The following is a 19455-nucleotide window of genomic DNA, read 5'->3' on the forward strand; positions in this document are numbered from 1 at the left end:
GGACTACAAGGATTATTGGAAATGCTAGACAAGCTGCTTTAAACAATTTAGATGCTTTCCATGGAATGTGTAACATAAAACCCAGAATAACCCAAAGAGTGGGCAAGGGCTTATTTCATCTCTGTTTTTACTTTTGTTGGGTTGTGTTTTGTGTCCGGCCTCTTTTGCTTGTCTTTATTTTCTGATCCACATTATAAGTATCAAGCCTACTGAATGTCAGGCCAGCATGTTTTTCAGGTTTTATCAATGTACCATAGCCAGTCCAAGGGCTAGTTTTGTCTGTTTCTCAGACACTGTCTCTGCGAGTTCCTACCAGAGAGAGAGAGAAACTTTATCTAGCCGTGTGACTACACCTCCGAATCAGCCTTTCCAATCAGATATTAGGTGGTTCAGAGATCCTGGCTACTTGAGGAAAAAGCCACCACTCCAGCCTGCAGCTGACAATGGTTGCCAGCTAATTCCCACCAGACTGCCAAAGAAGCATCTGTTCTTTTTTCCTTTTCCTTTCTCCTCTTTTTCTGATCTTTGCATTTGGTTGAGGAAAGTTACCTGACAAAACCAACTTTCTAACTAAGTTGAGCACATTTTGGCTGTAAAGTGATAATATTGAAAGTTGAGAAACAAAAGTTGGTTTTGTAGTTTGCAATTTTTCTGACATACTTGGGCTAATAGTGAAGAAGATTAACTTACTATTTGCAATTAAAAAGCAAGGCTGAGACAGTTGAAAAGAACCCTAATATTAGACCTGGAATGCAGAGTAAACTTCAGAATAAACCAGTAATCACAATGGAATCCACAGACATTCTTGTTGCAGATAAGTCTGCCAGCACTGTAAAGTGATCATATCTGGCTTTATGACCTCTTTTCTAACTCCCCACATAAGTAGTATTCAGGAGTGGGCCAGGGTTGTGACCATAAGTGGGAAAGTGTAAGACTAGAGTTTACCACACTCAGGTGATTCTGGCTCAGCGGAACAGCTGTCAGAGGACCATTCCAGCTGCTTAAGTTAGAACAGTGCTGGTTTTGGTACTGTAATTCTCTTTGGCTAGAATATCTTGAGGCACATGCAAGAGCTTGGAGAGTTTGAACCATTCGGATTCTGATAGTTGTTTCCCTGATGTAAATCCAGAATTGATTTCAGTGAAGTTACCACTAATTTACAGTGCTGTAATGGAGAACAGAACATGGATGAACACATAATAGGGGATTAGGGCTTGGCTACACTGGAGAGTTGCAGCGCTGGTGGTGGGTTTACAGCGCTGCAACTTAGTAACTGTCCACACCTGCAAGGCACATCCAGCGCTGCAACTCCCTGGCTGCAGCGCTGGTTGTACACCTGGTCTGCTTGGGGTGTAACGATTGCAGTGCTGGTGATGCAGCGCTGCTCATCAAGTGTGGCCACGAAAAGCGCTGTTTTTGGCCTCCAGGGTATTAGGAGGTATCCCAGAATGCCTGCTCAAAACAAACCGGAAGAATGGCTGAACTCCAAGCTCCCCCGAGCTGCTTATCTAAAAAACAAACACAGCTCCTGTTTGCTGGAGCGAGCGGAGGCAGGCAGGGGAATTGCTTTGGAAGGTTCACAGCTGTTTGCTTGAAGGGAGAAGTCACACGGCAGAGGAGAAGGGGGGAGTCCGTGTTGAGCAGCTGCTTATGTGGTCTGAAGGCTATTTAGGAGTTCATAATTTGCATTTAGTGAATAAGAGAGGGGTGGGGAAGGGCTCGAAACTTTTAAATTGATTGCAGGCTGGTGATGTGTATGTTCCAGTCCTTAGAACTTGCAAGGCAGGGAGCTGACAGATCCAAAAATCCTCTCTCTCTCTCTCTCTCTCCCCCACGTTCCCCCTCACCCCCCTTTTTTGAAAAGCACGTTGCCGCCACTTGAACGCTGGGATAGCTGCCCACAATGCACCACTCCCAACAGCGCTGCAAATGCTGCAAATGTGGCCACACTGCGGCGCTGGTAGCTGTCAGTGTGGCCACACTGCAGCGCTTTCCCTACACAGCTGTACGAAGACAACTGTAACTCCCAGCGCTGTACAACTGTAAGTGTAGCCATACCCTTAGAACAGGAACTGGATATCAGGAATAGCATCGCTGATAGCAAATGTAGAGATGCAAAGGTTAAACAGATGAACTATCAGTTATTGCAACCGCAGTCTCTGGTTTTAGAAATACTGTTGGAAGATGTTCCAAGGGCTCAATGGAATCTGAAATCATTTAGACAATTTGATGTCTTCTGATATGCCATTAAGTCTGTCTTATATTTCAGGTGTATAAGTGTAATGATCTTTTCCTAATTCAACCAGTAGATATTTTGCACTGGGCAGAAAAAAATGCCTGCTCCATGTGTCCTAGTAGATAGCTGGATTTGAATGTAGACAATTAGCCAAGATTTTTTGATGGAAGGTGTCCTGGCTCATAAGCTAGTTGTCTACTTTCTGGTTAGGAACACACACACAAAAATGCTTGACGAGAATCCACATCTCTCCAGATCAGAGATAATTTAGCATAATGTGATTCCTGATCTTGGTCCAAAAAGCAGACTGAATGTAATCACCACATACAAAATCACTGAAATTATTAATCAAAGAATTACAAGGCAGTTGGTCTGAAAAGATACATCTTTAGCAAATTCAACTTATTGCAGTTCACTGAGCAATTGGTTGTATCTTGCTAGTAAACAAATAGATACATAAAAGATTTTTTCTTCTTAATCTTTGTTTTCTAGGGTGTAATGATCTGGATAGTCTGATATCATCAAGTTTCAGTTCGTGCATTTATTGTTGCTGTCCTACAGGTTGCATAAATCACAATATTTTTTAATCCATTAGATAGGACACATTAGCAGAAATGACAAGAAAGGAATGTCCATAGACAGGGAGGAGCTGGAGGAATGTCTCTTGCCCTGAATGCAGAGAATGGAGATATTGAACCTTAACAACCAAAGTCTATAACCATGATTTTAATCAGACAGGATCCTCTACATTAGGGGACTTACCAATCATTTTGTCCTCTCTGTGGGAGTTTAGGGCAGCCCTGACTCTCTAATGAAAAAACCATGAAGAAACTATGCACAGAAAACTCAAGGATTTTCCTGCCTCCTTTGAGGGTTTCTTCCCAAGATAGGAGAGAATCTGGCTCTCTGAATATTTTCCCCAGTCCAGTGCCACAGTAGAATGAATTGAATTCAAGCTCACAGTGCAGAAGCCATTTGGACTTTTTGGTTTAAGTGCAATGCTATTTTATTTAAAAACATAAAATCACTTGCATTTATCAATTCTCAGTGTTTTAAAAATAGAGGACATAGTGCTGTATCTGCTCAAGCAGATCATAGTGCTCTTAAAATAACTGAAGAGCAGATAGGAGCACTGCTGCATATGTCCGAATGAATCTTCAGAAAAGTTATTTTCTTCTTCCTTTCTCTTTCTGATAAGTCATTTTCAGCATTTAAGACTATATAGAAATAATGAGGACTTTAAAAAAGTATAAGTTTGATTTTGTTTATCATTAAAAATGCCCACTGGATTCATTTTATTGCAATTTATATTTTAGCCATGAAACCTGATACATGATTTGCAATCCATACAAATATATATACAAAGTATTCATTTGAAAATTTTCATGCCGTGTCATTTCATTTCTATAAGAGTATTGTACAGTTTATAATTATTGTGAAATTTTTGCAAGAAAACAGTAGATTAACATTTACATTATTCAGCATCAAGATATAACAAGCCATACATATCTTCAGCATCACCCCCATCTGGTTAAATTAGCTCCACAAAGTTAATTAATATTTATAAAATCAGCCTTTCTTGATTACTATGTCACATGACCCAATGTTACTTGGTAGTGTAATTATAACTGTCAGAGATAAGGCTTCTGTGAGAATCTTGATTTTGAATTTCCTGACTAGTGGGTTTAAAATCTCAGATTTAAAATAGCATTCACATCGTTTTTGCACTGAATAATATAATTGCACATGACAGTTCATTTTTCCAGTCACTTCAGAAACAGCACAAAGATGTACACATTTAAATATAACTTTGAAATTAATTCTAATGCAAACTTTTATAGTTGTTCCACTATGTCATGAATACTGTGAGCCAAATTCTCTTCCAGCCTAACGCTATTGACTTCAATGAAGTTTTGTCAGCAGAGCATTTGGCTTTATACCAGTGCAACTGGGAATCTATTGTTTGCAAATGATGCTTACAAATTGAACTCTATTTACTTAATTTTAATATATATATATATATATTTCTCCCTAAAATAGACAATTTGGCGCTACCTGATGACTACACAAAATTGTTCTAAATATATGCCTCAGCTGTCCTGCTGAGGAAAGATATTTTACTAACTCATGCACAATCTCAAGATTCAGTACGAAGGAAATATTTTACTAAACACATGAGGGCAGCAAAGGACTTTTGAAAATACTTGTAGATGGTGCTGTTATAAAACTCACCTTTATTGGAAAAGTACATGTATCCCAGGCTAATTTACAGTAAAAATTCTGTGTGGCAGATCAGGAGGAAACTCTGTTTCTGCTGGGTTTGCCCTCTGTGTGTGCTAAACAGGTGTGTCAGTTTATCTTGCCCATGGGGACAGAGAGACAGTGTTAATAGTAATGCTTGTGCCCTTCTCTGATGACTCTCAGTTTTATCTGGCAGAATGGAAGAACAACAAATAACAGAAGGTAGGGGACTGACTGACAAAGCAAAGTACTGATTTGTTGTTCTGCTTCACAATGCTTTCTTTTTTCATGCTGTTTTCCTTATAGATATAGATAGATACAGATATAACACTTAATTGTGTACTGAGTTAGTCCAGTGTAAATCTGGATTTACTCCATGGAAATTAAAAGAATTTCACTAGTATAAGTAAGATCAGAATCAAACCCATGAAGAGGAATACATAAAACTGTGATATAAAATCATCTTGACATGAGGTTGTATAGACTGTATTACATAGGAAAGCCATGCATCAGTTACAAACATAATCCCAAACAAGCACCGTTAAAACCTTTTTACTGTACCATTCTATTGTGTATTTTATGTCACAGTATTTTACAGAAAAACTACTTTAAGAAATGTGTAAAATTATATTTGGTTGGTTTCAGCAATTAATTGATCTTATTGGTGTTTTTCCGTATCCTTTTACCTTCCTGGAAAGCCATGTCCTCTTCACTTCAGGGATCCAGCTTCATAGTGTGGAAAGAGATGTGATAAATATTACATTTTAGGAAGATGTAAAGCTGATGTTACAGTTTTACGGCTAATACCTTGCTATGAGCCAAGCACTGTGTCTAATTACAAAGGGGGAATCCCCAACTTCTTGATGATATAAAGTACCCACTTCTGTCTTGTCCTGAACCTCAGAACAGTGTTATTGTGGGTGTGGAGTGGGGGAGAGAAGGGGGAAGAGGTGCAATTCCACATCAGCAGAGGGCAAAAAATAAATATTTTGTAGCCTATTTTCTTTTGAAATGCTGCTGTTTAGAAGATACCCAGAGCTTTAAATAGTTTCAGCTAAGATTTGTTAATGGCCAGAGTGTGAGGAGATCAAAGATAAGAATTATATGCAATTTCTACTTTATCATAGCAAATGACACAGAAAGGTGCATTTACAAATTAATGCAATAAGTTATGTCTAAAATGATGAGATATGCTCTGTTAGGTGTTAAACCCATAGCCAATAATGCGCTGTGTTAAATAGCAACTGCTTAAGGCACTTGGTGAGATAATGTTACCTTCAATTCTGATAGGGAGTTAAGCAGCAGTAACCAGGTCTATTAACTTTTATGAACAGCAATCTCATGGAAATAAGATGTTAAAATAATGTGCAAAATTTGCCAAATTGCTTCTTTTTGTACTGTACTGTCAGCAACCTTTCAGAAGAGACATTTTACACACCTGGAGGCAAATTAAACACCTGGAGGCAAACTGTGGCTTGGTCTACACTAGGGACTTATGTCAGGATAACTGCATCACTCAGGGGTATGGATAGTTATCTATCTACACTAATCCCCAGTGTAGACAGTGCTATGTTGACAGGAGGGTTTCTCTCTTCAGCATAGCTACTACTGGTCGGGGAGGTGGAGTACCTTCGCTGTCCCATCAGCATAGGTAGCATCTTCACTAACTGCTACAGTGGTGCAGCTGCACTGTTGCAGCTGTGCCACTGCAGCTGTCCAAGTGTAGACAAGCCCTGAGCAATTTTTCCTAAGAATATTTGTCGTAATGAGTCTAAGTCTAAGGGCTTGCCTACAGTACAAAATTAAGTTGACCTAAATTAGGTCGACGTACAGCCACCGCAGTAATCAAAGTGGTGATTCATGTCCACACTATGCTCCTTCCGTGGGTGGTACACATCCTCACCAGAAGCGCTTCCACCGACTGAAGTGAGGCATTGTAGGACACTGACAGCTGGAGCCTGGCAGCTGTGACACTGACAGCCTCTGCTGTCAGCTCCACATGGGGTTCTCAGCTGGGGCTCCCTCGGATCTCTGTGCCGACAGCCCAAGCTGTCAGATGGGTCCAGGGATCACAGCTGCCCCTTCCCCACCCCAGGTTGGGCTGTCAGCAACAGGGTGGAACGGGAGCACCTGTGAACCCCATGCGGAGCTGAAAGCCAACTGGCAGTGTACGTAATGCAATGTCAACACTGCGTCGCCCTAAATACATCACCCTAAGTACTATGCCTCTTGCAGAGGTGGAGTTATTATGTCAATGTGGTGGGCAACTTAGGCCTGGTCCACACTACACAGTTAAATCGATTTAACTCTGAACCCGTCCACACTACAAGGCACTTTAAATTGATTTTAAGGGCTCTTAAAATCGATTTCTGTACTCCTCCCCAACGAGAGGAGTAACCCTAAAATCGATATTACTATATCGATTTAAGGTTAGTGTGGACGGAAATCGAAGTTATTGGTCTCATTCCTTTAATATCGCTACCCAGAGTGCACCGCTCCGGAAATCGATGGTAGCCTAGGACCATGGACGCACACCACCGAATTAATGTGCCCTAGTGTGGACGCATAAAATCGATTTTATAATATCAGTTTTATAAAACCGGTTCTAGTAATTTCGATTTTATGCTGTAGTGTAGACGTAGCCTTACTTTACATTGTAGTGCAGACACTTACAGGTCAACATAAGTTATCTTACATTGACTTAACTAATGCCTTCCCTGTTTTGAGAATATGCCTTTTGCCAGTTACCAATATAGTTACACTTATATAAATCCTGAGTGTAGACAAGGTAAACCAAAATTGCACTCCTAGGGTTAAATCCTGGCTTTATTGAAGTCAATAAAAGTTTTGCCATTGAGTTAGATGTGGTCAGAATTTTATCCCGGACACTTACCCAATATAAAGCTCCATGATGTGAGTCATGAATGAAGGCTGAGACTGGGGCTTATTCTCAGTTTAGACAAGACTAATAGATATGTCTACATAGCAAAAAGAGACCCAGTGCGGCGAGTCTCAGAGCCTCAGGTCAACTGACTCGGGATAGGGGCATGCACATTCCAGGGCTAAAAATAGCAGTGTAGAAGTCCTTGCTTGGGCTGGATCCTGGGCAGGGTAACCAGGTGTCCAGTTCTGGTCGAAAAGGGACCCTGGCGGCTCTGGTCAGTGCTGCTGTATGGACCATTAAAAGTCCGGTCGGCGGTGCTGTGGAGCTAAGATAGATTAGTCCCTACGTGTCCTGGCTCTGTGCTGCGCCCCGGAAGCAGCCAGCAAATCTGGCTCCTAGATGGGGGGCAAGGGGGCATGGGGGTCCATGCACTGCAGCTGCCCCAAGCAACGTATCTGCACTCCCATTGGCCAGGAACCACAGCCAATGAGATCTGCGGGGCAGTCCCGGAGGGTGAGAGCAGCACGCAGAGCTGCCTGCCATGCCTCTGCCTAGGAGCCAGACATGCTGGCCGCTTCTGGGTCTCAGTGTAGAGTCAGGACAGGCAGGAAGCCTGCCTTAGTCCTGCCACTATGCCGCTGACCAAGAGCTGTGGAGGTAAGCCTGCTTCCCAACCCTGTGCCCCAGGCCTGAGCACCATCAAACTTGGAGCCCTCTCCTGTACCCCTCATCCCCACCCATAGATGGAGCCCTCAACAGCCCAGCATCCCAAACCCCTCCCTCAGCCCAGAGTCCCCTCCCACACCCTGAACCCCTCTGCCCCACCACCAGCCTGGAGCCCCCTCCTTCATCCCAAACCCCTCATCCTTGGCCACAGCCCAGAGCCTGAACCTCAGGACAGAGCCTGAACCCCCCCTGCACCCTGTCTCAACCCACAATCCCCTCCCACATGCTGAACCCCTCATCCCCAGCCCACCCCAGAACTCACACCCTCAGCCTCACCCAAGAGCCCTCACCCCCTTCCGCACCTCAACCCCCTTCCCCAGCCAGTAGTCTCCTCCCACCCACTGAACCCCTAATTTCTGGTCCCACCCCAAAGCTCACACCCCCAATTAGAGCCTTCCCACCCTCCCGCACCCCAAACCCCTGCCCCAGCCAATGAAAGTAAGTGAGAGTGGGGGAGAGTGAGCCACTGAGGGAGGGGGAATGTAGTGAACGTTGGGCAGGGCCTCGGGTCAGGGCAGGGGTGTGGTCTCAGGGAAGAGGCGGGGCTAGGGTGTTCTGTTTTATGCAATTAGAAAGTTGGCAAACCTAATCCTGGGCTCTGAAACCTGGGGGAGGGGAGGGCATCTCAACCCCAGGCTCCAGCCTAAGCTTGAATATCTATTATTCTATTTTTAGCCCCACAGCTCAAGTCTTAAGAGCCCGAGTCTGTTGACCTGGACTCCGACTTGCTGCTGCAAGGTTGTTGGGGTTTTTTTTGCTCTGCTTAAATTCTGCTTTGTGTTTGGTAGTTGCAGTTGAACAACTATATTAGACATGTTTCTTCTGACTGCTCTTGAGCAAGAAATTACTGGTTTCAGTGAGCGTCACTTGTAGTGTGTCTCTAATTAAACACAATTATAAAAAATGATCACTAGACATCTTACTTAAATGTAGGAAATTCTTAGTTAAGGCTTCTTATTCCAAACTTAACCCATACCAATGTGCTTGGGTGGCACTGTGCTTTGAGAATAAGTTGAGAACAAGCATGCCATCCATGCACTAATACTATACTGTATTTTAATGTAGGGTGTATTTTTTGTTTGTTTGTGTGTTTTAATATCTTTCAGGGTTAGCCAGAGTACATGGATCTGGGAAAAATTAAAGCTGTAACTGAAAGGATGTTAGGGTGACCTCTGTGGATCTGGTAATGTTTAGCTCTTGCTATAGATTCACACCCCTGAGAGCCACAGCTATGCCACAGCTATGCCAACCTCACCCTGGTGTATACACACTTAGAACAAAAGAAGAATTATTCTGTTAACTTGCTGCCACTTGGATAGGTGGATTATCTACAACAACAGAAAAACCCCTTTCATTGCTATAGGAAGTATCTACATTATGGCACTACAGCCACCATAACTATTAAAAAAACTATTGGAAATTGCTTATTGAATACTGTGCTTTCCCTAACAATTCATTTACAGCTTTAGTACCCTGCTGAGAGGTGAAGAAATAAATTACATGACCCATGAGGTCCCTTCAGGTCCTTATTTCTGTTATTCAATGATTGTGCTTTCAGTTGAATGCCATCTTTATTTTGGGCTATTCGTTATTCAGGTGTTGCTATTTGGAAAAAACAAGCAATAAAAATGCACCTCATACAAAGAGCTCAGAGTTATTACACTGATTAAAAAGTGAGAGCCAAAATTCAAGGCAAATATTCATTTACTACACTGAAAGGCAGAATGCCCAGAGGCTGAGATAGGTTTTCCTTCACTGAAATGAATGCAATCATTTTATGAATAAGAATTTGAGCATATTTGCAACTCAGAAGAAAGTACCAAAAATGAACTAAGCTCATATAAATTTTAACAGCATGAAAATCACTCAGCCAAATCAATTGTGGGGTTATTATTTATTTGTTGCATATGTTTGGATTTAAACAATATTCAAAATTATTTAAAATGAAACATTGACTATGTTGTAAAATTGATGCATTTTCCAATGCTGTAAACGAATATGTGTTCTCACAATTATTTTATGGGCCTCATTCTGAATTTACATGGATGTAAAACAAAAATAGCTCCATTGATGTCAATGAAATTGCCCTGCTGTAAAATCAATGTCCTAGAGAGTAGAATCGGGTCTTAGGTATTTATTTAGTTATGGACCTTGGCTTGCAGCTTCAGTTGTTAGGGGGAAGGGTAAAATCTTTTTACAGCCTCTAGTCTTTCTCGTACAAAACAGCAATTTCAGCTTTCTATATAATTCCCTAAATGGTAGTGCAAGTGAAGTTTCCCAGAGGATTAAATTACATTGTTTTGAAAAAATCAGATGATGTCAGAAACCATTCCACAAAGAAACAAAGTTCCATTAATTACTGAGGAATATTTACTCGATTTGGGATTATTTAAAACATTTTAAGAATGTATTCCACCCTTCCTATGTTACTAGGTCTTAAAATCCCAATTTTAAAGGAATAATGTCAAATCTATCAAACTTAAACTTAGATCCATCAACACTGTTTTGGTTCCTGAATATATTGCACTGCCCTTTGGCTTTGCCCACAGAGTAGGGGCTCTGAAAGTCACATTTTCAAAAGAGCTCTTTTACCGTTTAGATTCCTAAATGATGTAACCAGATTTTCAAAAGCTCAGCACCAGTCAGCTCATCTTATTTGCTGTTGATGTATCACTGAACAGATGGAAAATTGGAAAAGCAACTATCTCTGCACATGCCTCTCATGATGGAGAAGAAACCTATTACTTCAGGTTTGTTGTAATAGGGTCCTCTAGCTGAGAGGCTGGGAGTTTATTAAAGCTGCAACCTTCTGTCTTGAGGGAGACTTAAGAGGACATTAAAAAAGGTCATTCCTAAAAAAGGCTTTCAAGAAATAGAGCCATCTTAACAGAGAAATATTTTGATATTTTCATTTTTGTCTCAATTTTTTTCTTTTTGTATGTTTTAATTACCAAACAAAGTATAAAACAAGAGTTTACTCTGTTCAGTCCATCTTATCTTATTGGATGCTTCAGGGCAGTAATAAAATAATTTGGCATTTGAAACATCACATTTGTTTCCACAGAATCGCTGATGCTAGGTTTTGCGGGAAAAATCCTTAATACTAGAGGTGATCAGAAATGTTTGAAATTTCAGTTAAAAGTAAGAAATTCTTTTTGTCAATACATGTTTTCTGTTTTCCAAACAGCTCTAGATAACACTGGTATACCTGAAAGAGCATATTGCTTATGGAAATATATTGGTATGAGTGTTCTTTGTCAAGTGTAAGCTAATATAAAAATGTCTTTAAGTTGTTGGGGCTATCCACCTGGCCAATAGCCCTTTCAGCTGTTGATGTGGTACTAGATTGTAATGATGCTAGTGACAATGTCCTGTTGTATTAATTATGATTTTTGCCTTTGCACAGTAGTCTATGGGGCTACAGAAATGAAATTCACAGACAGGTGTTAATGTGTAATTATGATCAGAATACATTCCTGCTTGTCTTTTTAAGATAAAGCATTCCGTTTATATTTCATGGCATGTGGCCATCTGGCTTGGACTCAGCCACTGCTCTGCTTGTTGACAGGTGACCATGTAGAGAGAGTTTCTTTTTCATTTCTGGTGTTAGATTTCCTATTGTATAATTTAATGTAATCTGAATTTCTCTTAGTTATGGTTGAAGAGGAGAGTGTTGTATACACACCCTAACCCCCTTGCCTGAAACAATGTCAATAACCCTCCTTAGGTTGGGTGGCAGCAGGAGGTGCAACAACAATTTTAATTCTTCCTGACTGTAAAACAATGCATCAGCTCTGTGGATTGTTCAGACGTCATCAGTTCAAGGCCTCTAAGAACTGAAAAGTGGTGCCCACCTTGTTGTTCAACCCTCTGCAGCTATGCCTGATACAACTTGCTCTAATAAATATCTTAGTGTAGTAGTAGTAACAGTAGTATTTAAGTCTGAGGATGCATGATTTTGCTATACCTTCAATATTTGATTAAATATTAAGAGGCTGCTTCTCCACTACCACGTACTTTGTGTCATCATTTATCCCACCCTGTAAAGTGAATGCAAAGTGGGTGTAAAATGCTCCCAAATCAGATTTTTTACACTCACATCATATAGATTTAAGGGACTACACTAGATGCTAGGCAGTGGAATTTATTTGAGTGCAATTTAAAAGTACTTTGAGTAATTTATTACCATTATGTCAAAAGAATAATATTAACATGAATCATAGCAAATGTTGATGTAATTTATCTATCCCTATTTTCCTGTTAGCAGGAAGAATAGGTAATTCCTAAAATACAGAATACATTCTCTTCAGTATTAAAAGCTCAGACTGACTGACCCCAACAGTTAATAATTGAGATGTTCTTTGCCTTAACTGTGCATTGTAATTTGGAGCTGATTCTATCCTGAAGCATGTGGAACTAAAGATTGTTGGGGTCAGTCCAGAAGCAAAATAACTGTTCTAGTAAGAGGTACTTAATTAAGCCCAGCTCTGGGAATAGAGAATATTTTTAAGGTGCATTATAAGCAGATCTGATTAAGCTTGCCATAAGTTTTTTTTCTTCCACTTAAGACTCCCAGATCACAACTCTGCCCTCTATAACTCCATATGAGCAGTTACTAGCACGAGTTCCTGCAGAAACCAACTTTTAAATTCATTTGATATGAACATTTGAACATGGAAGCTTAAAATTTGTTTTCCATGTTCATTGTGGTAGCCAAGTTCATTTGCACAAATGTTTATGAAAAACAATCACAACATGTCTGAAGTAAAAACAAAACCTTTTTAGAAGATTTGAACAAATATTTGTGTTTCAATATTTGTTCAACTAAAACTAATAAAACTAATGTATTTTTCTCAAACTGGACTTTCACTCCAACCATTTCAGCCAGAGTTTTAAAAATCACTGCCATCTCAGACCACTGATATATTCAAATTTTCCTAATAACTTTCATCCTTTCAAAAGGGTTGTTTTGTTTTGTTATTTTTTTAGGCGTGTGATGTTCTAATTATGCTTAATGCAATCTTTTACATTTGAAACTAATTTTTGTTGCAAGCTAACTGTAAAATCTGCTTGTAATGCAATAGGACTTTCTACAGCACTAATTAAAAGGCTATATCATCACTAATACTACTTTTGATTTATTTTTTTTTCTGGTTGTCTTGAAGAGCAGATAATTCTTCAATTTCTAGTGCAGGTCAAAATATGAAATAGATTAACAGTCTTTGAAGGATGGATCTATTTGTAATAGACATAAAGGTGACTCTTCCCCAATCTCAGTTATAGTGCTTAACTGCAAAGGCAAGCTTTAAACAGACACTGATCTGAGATATATATATATATATATATATATATATATATATATATATATATATATATATATATATATATATATATATATATATAAACTTAGCCTGTTTAGCTTTCCTAAAGTACATTAAGAATGTCCTTAGTGGGTTTTGGCCTATAATCATTTTGTATGGGAATGGCCCTTTTGTTACTAAAACACCACCTTTGTGCACTAGAAAGGGGAATCTGATGAGACCATAACAATCTAATATGCGCACACTACTTGACACATCAAGCATCTTTTATGAATGTATTCAGTTCATTGAAGTGTTGGGCCCCTGGCTGTGAAATGGTCTTCAGTAACTGTAAGGAAGAAAAGAGTGATTCAACTGCAAGTTTAGCCCCAGAATACTGATTAGTTGCAAGTGATTTGTTCTTAGGGAGATTACATGTTTTTGATATCCCACTTGGTCCTTTCCAGTGCAGCTGGGTCTTTGCACCTATTCTAGAGTCTGATGTTGCAGAAGCATCCCCAATGAGTCTAAGCATCAGCGGCGACTCCAGGCACCAGCACTCCAAGCACGTGCCTGGGGCGGCAAGCCATGGGGGGCGCCTTGCCGGTCCCTGCGAGAGTGGCAGTCAGGCTGCCTTCTGCGGGAGGTCTGCCATCCCGCAGATTCGGCTGCAATTCGGCAGCGGGAACGCTGAAGCTGCGGGATCGGCGGACCTCCCGCAAGCCGCCAAAGGCTATCTGACTGCTTGCCTGGGGTGGCAAAAAAGCTAGAGCCACCCCGGCTAAGCATAGCAGTAGTGTAAACTTATATTTGCTGAATGTGTCCTGCACACTGCTAAACATGCACATCATTGTAAGATATTTAGTCACACTCATAGTAACTCGGAAGAGAAATAATTGAAAGGAATGATTATATTTTGTAACTTTTTTGTTACTATTTCATTTTTAGTAAATGACTGGGCGGGTACAGGAAAAACACTTTCTGTGTGAATAAGTTAACTTGACAAACTGTGGTGGCCCGGTAATGGCTTAGATTGTACTTACCTAAAAGTAAAACATCAAATTAGAGCTGGTAATGCATTTTTGGACAGCCCTTCAATAAATGATGGAGTCTTGCTGGGACTGGATTTAGAAACACTGTTGCTGATTTGTAAATGATTTATCTTCAGCTTCTTTTGAACAAGAATTTGTGAGAGAGCAGGAGACAAAAATATGTCCAGTACTATTTCAGGAAACAGGAACTGAATAATTATTGTATTTCAGTGAGTGATATATGGGCAAAGATTTCCCCCTATTTAATAGTAGTAATATGATTATAGGCCATTGAACAGTATTTTTTCTACTATTCAGATTGCCAGTTTTCAAAGTACTATAAGCAACTATATATTTTAAACATAACTTGCAGAAGAATTACCAGTAAGTGGCATCTCCCAGTGTATTAAAAATGATCTAAAGCAGATATAAAATTATTGTTAATATAGTTTCATTGGGATGGATGTGAGCTTACTGACTAGTATACAGCACTTTTTCTTTAAGCTTTATCATGCTGGATGCTCCACTCAAGAAACAGTGGGGATCAAAATGCCATACTGTTCTCACCTACTATATATACACGAATACATACAACATAGCTTCTTACATGCACAAATATCTGTGTATCTACTGTATCTATATAGACATCAGTGAATTATTGTTTATATGCAAATAAAATTTAGTAGCAGGGTTATCTAACTCATATTTTGCAACATTTTATCTTGCATTATAAACCAAAGCAGTAAGATAAACTTCAAAGTAACAAAAGGAATACCGAAGTTCTGTTTAAAATGATGTTCAAGCGAGTTGCTATGGAAACTGCTGAGAAAAGGTTACACTATTCTTATACCATTCTGTGTTAGTTTTACAGAAAGCTGTTACATAACTGGAGTTTTAAAACAGCCAGAACATTTGAGTGTTATATAAGTCTTTTCACATTTAACTCTATCTACATTCAAACTAGAATGCATTTTAAGGTCAATAACGGTTAAATAATGAAGAAGTCTATGTTGTGAATTTTAAACAGGGCTGGAAAACAGACTATTAACCCTTTGCAGCTGAAATGGTTGGTTCTAATGTCACGAGCTTCTTAGAAAGAACGTTAAAAATTGACAAGTCTGAAGGTACACATCTGGGAACAAAAAAGTAGGCCATACTTGCAGGATGAGACTCTTACCCTAGGAAGCAGTGTCTCTGAAAAATATTTGGGGTTCATAGTGAACAATGAGACAGGGGAATCTTGAGTAGGAGCAGAGAGATTATTTTAGCTCTGAAATTTCACTGATGCAATTGCTGCTGGACTACTGTGTTCTGTTGTGGTGCCCACAATTCAAGAAGGATATTGATAAATTGGAAAGGATTCAGAAAAAGTGCCACAAGTTGATTAAATGATTAGAAAACATTCCTTATGGTGATAGACTCCAGGAACTCAATCGATTGAGCATAACAAGGAAAAGGCTAAGGGATGGCTTGATTACAGACTATAAGTACCTACATGGGGAATAAATATTTAATAACGGTCTCACCAATCTAGAAGAGAAAGGACTAACATGATCCAATGTCTCAAAGTTAAAGCTAGGCAAATTCAGACTGGCACTAAGGTGAACATTTTTAATGGTGAGATTAATTAATCATTGGAACAATTTATCCAGGGTTGGGATGGATTCTCCATCACTGACAATTTTAAAATCAAGATTGGATGGTTTTCTAAAAGATTTGCTTGAGGAATGATTTTGGGGGCAGTTCTATGGCCTGTGCTCTACAGGAAATCAAAGTAGATGATCACAATGGTCCCTTCTGGCCTTAGAACCTATGACTCATTGGGTTTGACTTGTTGTCTTTCAATACTCTGCCTCCATGGACAAAACACTTGCTTTTGAATGAGTTCTTTATTTAAAGAGCTTGCTTGATCAACCAGCACAAACAACCTGTAGGTTTTAATTTAAATTCTGATCTCGGATGTGCTGCTGAGCATTACAGGAGCTGATTTTACAATATATTCCTCTCTGTTTGGTCTATGTGAACTGAGCTTTCTAAAAATGTTTCTAGTTCTGTACCAGGCTTAATATCTTAGATGAATTGCAGATATAAATAAAATTGACTTGTTTGTTCTTCTCTGAGGTCTGTATTATACCCTTCCTAGGGAAAATTCATGAAAGAGGGATAGAGGGAACAGGAAATTCAGCAAGGAGTAGAAGTTTGCTCCTAACCTCAGTGGAGGGGGTTATGAAGCACCAAATCTGCATAGCCCAGGGACCCAAAAGGATCACTGCTTCCAACCCACTGGGTCTCTGAGCCTCTGCAGGTGAGAACTGATTCTTTTAGATGCTTTGTCAATCACATCATATCCTCTGGTAACAAGGCTTCATCAGGTGCTGTGCCCCCAGGCACCATGAAGTGTGGCTTCTCTCCAGTTCCTCCTCATTCTGTCCTGGTCATGTCCCTTTCTGACTCTCAGAACCTCGATTTTACATAATTAGGATGAAGAGGCTTCTGTGGACTCAGCAAGTAAGGGAATCACACTGCAGAGTCTTATGCTCAACCTGCTTCCATACCTGTCCCATTTCATCTACCTGATCTAGTTACCCTTCTTTCCTAATACTGGTCAGAATAATAAGGCCATGATTTTGTGCCACCATAAGAACAATACTAGCAGCACTGAAATACGTGCCCAGATGAATGTATTACATTTTCTTGGGCCTCTTTTTAATCTTATCATGAATTCACTTTATTGAGTCAACATATGAAAATGACAGGGTTTTAAACACAGCCATAATCTCATCAAATCTCTCCTGGTGAACTAGAAATGTACAGACTATTCCGAGATGTATAAACAAGTGAATAAAAGATTAAAGCAATTGAGACAGTCATAGAGGATGTGATGCTTTCATCTCCTTTAAGAATTGTTATCCCAAGGGGAATGCATTAGCAAAGACAGATAGTGAAAGTAAGGAGTGTTCTGTGTGAAGGGTGACTGAATTTCAGATAGTGGATTATACACCACAGACTGACATTAATTAGGTGCTTGATAATTTGTGAGAAGAAGGCAATCTCTCTGTTCATACCATCGAGATGCCAGTTTGAACATAGTGGTGAATTTTCTCCCTAGAGTCTCCTCTCTTCTCAGGCCTGGATGTATATCATAGATCCTCATAGACACTGGAAACATTTTATGCAGAGATGGTCTTATAGACAGCCTGCCTTCCTGCTTGTGATTCCATAGCATTCTATGGCTACTACAGCAATTGCTTCCCTGGAAAAATAACATTAGGAAACTTTAATCTATTTTTCAGCTTTTTAAAATGCAATATAGCAAGAGGAAATAATGAGTCGTGATTTGCCAGTTCTCTGACATGCTCACACAGAACCCCAGGCTCACCCCTAATTAAGTTGGTCTGTGTTCCTCTTCAGAACTTGAACATCAGCCCAAATTCTGGAAACCTGGACTGATGAAATTTGGACAGCATCCTCCCACCCTACTTACCTCTTTCTTCTCAGGTTGACTCCTACCTCTCCCAGCCCTCAGAGCTTCCTTATAAACATTAGATATATTCAGAAGGACAAAGAGGCTTTTCTATGGGTCTTCATCATACTGTGGGGTTCCAACCCAACTTTCAAAAGGTCACCAGGCAAAGTTGAATTCTCCTCACAGTCCTACTGTACAGAGGAGATTTTGGCAAACCAGTAAAGTGCCTAAAACCACTATTGCTTATTGCTAATAATAGTCAAGTAAGCAGGCTATACTGAACCACTCTTGCTTATTGCTAAAAGTAGCCAAGTCAGCAGGTCATAAATTGGTCATGTAGTGGCCTCAGCATAACCAAGGCAGGAGTGGAGGGGGTTTTGGGTGCCACAGACAAGGCAGCTTGACCCCACATCCTTCCTGCTAAGAATGTTGAAGTTGCTGATCTATGTATTTTAGAAAAACAGGAAGTCTGTCTATATGTGCCCCTGGGAATGTTTGTCAGGGCCCCAAGGCATGGACACTAAAAAAAAAAACAACCATATCTGGTATATTGATGACCATAAGGAAATCTCTTGCTTGATCTTCAAAAACTGCTTGCTTAGCAAATTTTCTTTGAGGAATATATCATTATGTTACTAATGTCTAAATAAGGGGAAATGTTTGAGGTAAGCAAGCTTCTCAGAAGGGGCTCTTCAGGGATACTCCCTTAGGACGTATCTTGGGGTCCCCACTGGCAGACAGAAGTTTGGCCAGCGGAAGCCTGTCACAGTACCACTCAAAGGCCACACTCAGCTTCGGTAATTATCAATGGTTGGGGGTGTTTTACTAACCTGTTGCGGATGTGTTTAAGTGCTTAAGATTAAGTAAAGTTTAGCTTTAAGTGAAAGCACTCTTGTGTTGTCCTCTTTGTGCCAGCCATCTATCCTTGATTTATTTCCTGACATCAGCTTACACAGAGTAAAAGTAACCAAGAGCTTTGGGTTAAAAGAACCCTGGGTAATACTACCATAAGAGCAAATATGTAAACATATAGGTAAATACTATAAAATTAGCTTATACAGGCATTTCTTTGGTGATCTATCTCCATAGTGTCTAAGTACCTCCAGTGTGTCTTGGCTCCTCCATTGGACTTTTGTGACTCATATTTACTCTTATGAATGTTGCAGTCCTTTACCATATTAAAATGTGACATGCTATGACTCCCATGAAACATCTATGTCCTTTTCATGCATGTAGTAAGGTTTTTTTTGAAAGTGGCATTGCCCTTGAACAGTGCAATGGAAAATCAGATCTGGCTTTGTGGGCAATCCCTGCATAATTGACCGAGTCAGAATAGTTCTTCACACTGGCAGTGAAACCCCTTAACTTCTAGCATCTGGCTGTTATGGAACTCCCTATACCCAGCTGTTCTGGCTACCAGCTGGTCAAACACTCAGTGATTGGCAGGAGAAGCAGAACTGTTTTCCAGCTCACACTTTTCCGGAAGGGCCATGGGCCCTTGAAGTCCCTTTCTATGATTGTAGTTTAGTGGGAGGATCATAATTTTTCCAGCCAAATAATATTTTTTGTTG

This window comes from Gopherus flavomarginatus, chromosome 3 (assembly GCF_025201925.1).
Source record: "Gopherus flavomarginatus isolate rGopFla2 chromosome 3, rGopFla2.mat.asm, whole genome shotgun sequence".
NCBI classification, from domain to species: domain Eukaryota; kingdom Metazoa; phylum Chordata; order Testudines; family Testudinidae; genus Gopherus; species Gopherus flavomarginatus.